The sequence below is a fragment of the Budorcas taxicolor genome, chromosome 10, assembly GCF_023091745.1.
Source record: "Budorcas taxicolor isolate Tak-1 chromosome 10, Takin1.1, whole genome shotgun sequence".
Taxonomy (NCBI): Eukaryota; Metazoa; Chordata; class Mammalia; order Artiodactyla; family Bovidae; genus Budorcas; species Budorcas taxicolor.
Window position 1 is genome coordinate 61,744,184 of NC_068919.1, and position 6,000 is coordinate 61,750,183.

Below are 6,000 nucleotides of genomic sequence, written 5' to 3' on the forward strand. Positions count from 1 at the left end.
GATTAGCATGGAAGTTTTTTCTTTGATTTACCTCTCTTCAATGTTTGTAATGAGTATCATATTTTCATGAAGACTCTTAAAAATATTACTTTTTAAAAAATTTCTAATATGTTTATGGAAGACAGTAATTTCAAAGCTTTCGGCAGTTTTCTGTATTAAAGAGGTTGTGACATGAATTTGCTTACCTTTGCAGTTTCTCTTTTTAATAAAAAAATTGCAAAACTGTGATCTTTAATTATGCAAATATAAGGCACGTATTAAACAATTATTCCTGAGAAAGGCATGAGTTAAAATAGAATCCTTTTATTTTTAACAAGTTTTTCTTGGTGTTACTGAAGGTCCAAAGTTTTAATGTAGATTATTAAGAAATGTTACAGATTATCCCTGAAATTCAAAGGAAATATAAACTTTCCTCCTAAAAATCAGTGATAAAAGTAAGAAATAAGTGAATAGACATTTTAAGACTAGAAAGCCAAGTATTCTGGTTTGTACATGTGAATGGGAGTCTAGTCAGATATTCTGCAGATATTCTGCCTTGTGGTCAAGCAATGGTTTCTTTTTTATGTAACAATTTAGATTTCATCATCCCTGAAAATTTTCACTTACTCTTGGGAGGAATGCTTGTATTTTATCTTGTCCAACAAGTCATTTTATTAGGTTGGCAACAGGTGTCACAGAGATAGTAAGAAAAGTTGTGCAAGCCTGATTTTCACCCCAGAGCAGTGGAAATATAGTCAAAAGGAGATTGGGCTGGGCAACAGAAACTCGTGTCCGATATAGTCAAAAGGAGATTGGCCTAGGCAACAGAAACTCGTGTCCAGTTTCTGGACCAGAACTGGTGTCCCAAAACTGAATCAGTACTTAGCTTTAGGATACAATATCCTGCAACTGTATGTGCCAGAATCATTCCGTGGTTATTCATCAAGTAGGTTTGCCTTAAGATGTGGAGAGAGTTTTGGAAATACTGAGTATAAATCTTTCTTGCGAGAGGAGACAAGAAATGAGGACTGGATACGTGAACTGGGGTTTTGGCCATGAGGTGTTTTCCTCTCTGAACCCTGTGGTTATTGCCCTTGGGATAAGGGCAGTTGGGAAAGACTATGTCATTGTGCAATAGGTAGTTCACCTTGTGCTTCAGGTGAAGTGAAATATATACGCCTGCTCTGAGGAATCTAGAAACTATTTGGGGAAGTAAGACTAATGAACAAATTGCTACAGAATACTGAGATGCAATTTTGAGGTACTGTAATTTCAGAACTAACAAATAATATGACCTTGTTTTGTAATTGGAGAAAGAAATAGCAACTCACTCCAGTGTTCTTCCCTGGTGAATCCCATGGATAGAGCTACCTGGCAGGCTACAGTCCACTAGGTCTCAAAGAGTTGGAAATGCCTGAAGCGACTTAGCACATTATATAATCACAAGCTTGCCATGTATAAGTATTTTCATTTAATTTTGTAGAAGATAACCAGTGAGGTTTGGTTTCTCCATTCTTGACCAGGCTTGATTAGAATAAAGGTGATGCTTTCTGCATAAGCTTCGTATCTTTTCTAAGTATCAACCAGAGTGGGGGTTGGCATTAGCAGTAGAAATGCAAGGTTCTAGAAATTCAAATTACTCTATTTTCTATCTTCATTCATTTATACCTAAGTGCAATCCAGTTAAACATAAAGGGCAGCCTCCCAAGAGAAAATAATCTTCAGTTCAGTTCAGTTCAGTCGCTCAGTCATGTCCGACTCTTTGCGACCCCATGAACTGCAGCACGCCAGGCCTCCCTGTCCATCACCAACTCCCGGAGTTCAGTCAGACTCACATCCATCGAGTCAGTGATGCCATCCAGCCATCTCATCCTCTGTCATCCCCTCTTCCTCCTGCCCCCAACCCCTCCCAGCATCAGAGTCTTTTCCAATGAGTCAACTCTTCGCATGAGGTGGCCAAAGTATTGGAATTTCAGCTTTGCTGCTGCTAAGTCACTTCAGTCATGTCCGACTCTGTGCGACCCCATAGACGGAAGCCCACTAGGCTCCCCCGTCCCTGGGGTTCTCCAGGCAAGAACACTGGAGTGGGTTGCCATTTCCTTCTCCAATGCATGAAAGTGAAAAGTGAAAGTGAAGTTGCTTAGTTGTGTCTGACCCTCAGCGACCCCATGGACTGCAGCCTTTCAGGCTCCTCCGTCCATGGGATTTTCTCCTGTTTCAGCTTTAAGGGCTCTCAAAATTGGGCAATTTGTAGCAAGGGGTAATCATCATATTATCAGTTTATAAGAATAGCTACCATTTATGAAGAACCTACTGTTTTGCTAATATGCTTTGCATATTTTATCTGTAGTCCTTTTTTAAAACAATGCAGATGAAGTATTATTATTCTTATTGATGACAAAGCTAGAGACTCAGAGATGTTAAGTGACTTACTATAGATAGCATGGCTAATAAGTGGCTGTGTAAAGATTCAGATTGAATTTGGGTTGGATCCCATGCCAATGAGTTCAGCCAGCCAGGGTACTGCCAGAAAGTTTTGTTCAGATAATGTATCTATGAGTTCTTTGGTCTTTTTTTTTTTTCCTTTTCTTTTCATTTTTACTTCATAAGCTAACGAAGCTATCTTCTTTCCACAATACTGTCTATGACTTGGTCATCCAAATGATAAATCTGTTTTGTCATTACCTATTGATATATCTCTTGAATAACACTTAAGTTAGTTTATGACTTCTAGTGAGTAGCCAGTCTCTTTTCAGAAAGTAAGAGGCTACAGGTTCTTTGACTGACATAACATCATTTGCTACATCAGTTCCTGAATTATTTGAATTGTTTGCCTTATTCATCTCCACTCACAACTAATCCAAAATTGACTAGAGTTGGGATCAATGAGATTCAAATTAAATCTAATACCTTTATTTAAATCATTAGTCACATAGATTTGATTTACCTCTTTCTATTCCCTACTCCACCAGAAGCGTTTGCTTGACACAGCTTAAGCCATATTACATAATCTTCACAACTCAGACAAGAATGTCAATTTAAGTTTTAGAAACTACACAGTGTACGTTTGCAGTGATTTATAATGTTATCTTATTAGATTAATTCTACAGCTGCATCAGAAAACTGCACATCTAGGTTTGCACATCTAGATAGTTTTACATTCATCATCTTCAGTTTCTTCCAGAAAGATGCATTTTTCACAAGGTTTGAGCTGTTTCTTAGATGAGCTGCTTGAATTTTGCATAAATGAAGTCTCTCAAATATGGTGGGAAACTTAACTAAAATATTCTGCAACAGAAAGATCACTTTTGGGTTATACTGCAACCGTTGGTTTTGTTTCATGCCATCTTGTCATTAAGTCTCAAATGAATGAAGGCTAGTACATAGAAATACAAATAGTTATTTGCTAGGTACTGTGCCAAATGCTTCACCTCCATGATTTTATTTAATTCTTATACCCACATTCAGAGGCAGGTTTTATTATGTGTATTTTATTTATCAAAACAAAACAAAACCACACACAAAGAGGTAAGCGATAATGTGTCAAAAGCCACAATGTCCAAATTACTCTAAAACCCATTTTTTAGCCACGACAATGTGTGCTTCTCTGGGCCGCACTTGACATCTAACTCATTATTTCTGGACTGTTTTATTTTAGTGGTTGCCCTGCCCCTTCTTTGCACCTTCCATCCTTGATTTGATCCACATCATTTTTGAAAATTATTTTACTCTTTTGAAATTTAGCAGTGTTTAAAACTGCTCAAATTTGACAAGAAAGGAGGGAAAAATAGCTCAATCTAGCCTACTTATTTACCGAGGTAGAACAAAAAAAGATATGTCCATGTTATGTGTGAGATAAGTTGATGTTCAAAAATATTGAGTTACTTATCCAGGTATCAGCAAGGAGGACTAGGGCCAGCAAAGGAAGCTGAGGTCTCTCTTTTCATTTTAATTCTTTGGAAAGTATATGTTGTCTTTGTCCTTGTGAGAGTGAACAGCTAAATTATGTTCTTTAACGATAGTTGTTGTTGTTGTTTAGTCACTAAGTCGTGTCTGACTCTTTTGTGATCACATGGACCATAGCCCTCAAGGCTCCTCTGTCCATTCATGGGATTTCCCAGGTGAAAATATTGGAGTGGTTTGCCATTTCCTTCACCAGGGGATTTTCTTGACTTAGGGACTGAAACTGTGTCTCCTGCATTGGCAGGCAGATTCCTTAACCCTGAGCCACCTGGGTAGATATCACTTAAAACTTATTGTCAGGCCCTCTGATTGGAGATATGTGTAACACTGACTTACTGTGACCTAGGAAAGGCTGCCAAGGATGTCTTCCACAAAGGATATGGGTTTGGCATGGTCAAATAGAGCTGAGAACCAAGTTATGTAGAGGAGTGGAATTTTCTACTTCTGGTCATGCTTATACCAATATAGGGAGGGCAACCTAGAGGTCAAATACAAAATCTGTAATTGTGGACTGACCCTCACCCAAAAGTGGTACACAGACAGTACTCTTGGAAGAGAAATCTCTTTGGAGAATAAGTTGGCTGAAAGGTCGAAACTGACTCTTGATGCCATTTTTGTACTAAAAATGGTATCAAGAAAAGAAAAGAAGAGTGGGAAATTAAAGGCCTCATATAAACAGGATTGTTTCAGTCTTGACAGTAACATTGATATAGATGTTTCTAGACCAACCACCTATGGCTGGGCTATGCTGGCCTTTGATGGTTGTTTCGTAGGCTATCAGATGAATTTTGACACAGCCAAATCCAAACTGTCACAGAATAATTTTCCACTAGGTTACGAGGTCACAGACTTCCAGCTGCACATTCACATGAACAATGGCACTGAATTTGGAGGGTCCATCTACCAAAAGATGAACGAGATGATTGAAACATCAATAAGCCTAATGTGGACGACCAGCAGTGATGACAGCTATTTTGGCATCCCTGCTAAATACAACCTGGATATAGAACTTCTCTATCTGATAAAGTAAATAACACCAGTCTGATTGGATTGGGTTGTACTCAGATCCTTTGACCCAGAGTGAAACTCACCCTGTCAGCTCTAATTAATAGAAAGAATTTCAATGCAGGAGGCCACAAGTTTGGGCTGGGATTTGAACTAGGTTTTGAGTAAAGCATCAGCTTTGTCTCTAGAGATGAAGAGAAATGAACCCACTATATTTTGACCTTAAAATTCTTCTGTGAAATTTCAATGGTGTGAGCTTCTTATTATTCTGAAGAATTGTAATCCTCTCCACACTGAGGCCTACCTATCAAGTTCATCTTAAGGGAGGTACTTGAAGGAATGTCTAGAAATTGTCATGTTCCTGCTGCATTTCAGTTCAGTTCTGCAGTGTTATTTTAAATGTCTTCCTCAGCAATAGTGTAGTGTCATGTTAGAAAGAAGTTGACCCAACCCTCCAGTTGTCCATCATGTTCTACATGTCATATACCACTTTTTTATAACCTTGCAATGTATTTGCCTCTGTACAATAGTGGAATCTTAGGTTTTGCATCGGAATAAAATAAAATAAACCCATCATATTTGGAACATAAAAAAATAAAAACAAAAACATATTGTATAAAAGGATAAAGTTTAGAGGTCACCATTTCTAAAAAGGAAGGACAAACTTTGATTTCCTAAGGTTAGGATCCAAAATACAGTTTGTGTCATAGTATATGAAGATAGGTTGATAATGAAAATGAAAGAGAATGGAAGCAAGTATTCCCTTTATTCATAGTCAGATGTCACAGATAAAAGAATTTATAATGCATTAATAGAACAAATATTAAATACAATTGAAGGATATAGGGAGATTTTCCAAGAAAATTAACATAATGTGATAAATTCAAAGATTTCAACAAGTCATTAAATCTGTTTCAAAGTAGCTGTATAATTGTACCATCAGAAAAGTTTTAATTATCCATAAGAGTTCATGGTAACTGAAGCATTGGTTGAAAATGAAAACTTTATTTTTAAGATTTCTTACAGTTAGATAATATATGAAACAAATGTGCA

The 6,000-nt window shown here is 37.3% G+C and overlaps 1 pseudogene; it reads left to right on the forward strand.

Moving 5' to 3' along the window:
• LOC128054816 (voltage-dependent anion-selective channel protein 3-like) overlaps positions 1-5,115 on the forward strand; it is a 106,441-nt pseudogene extending 101,326 nt beyond the window's left edge.
• Positions 5,116-6,000: the final 885 nt, after the last annotated feature.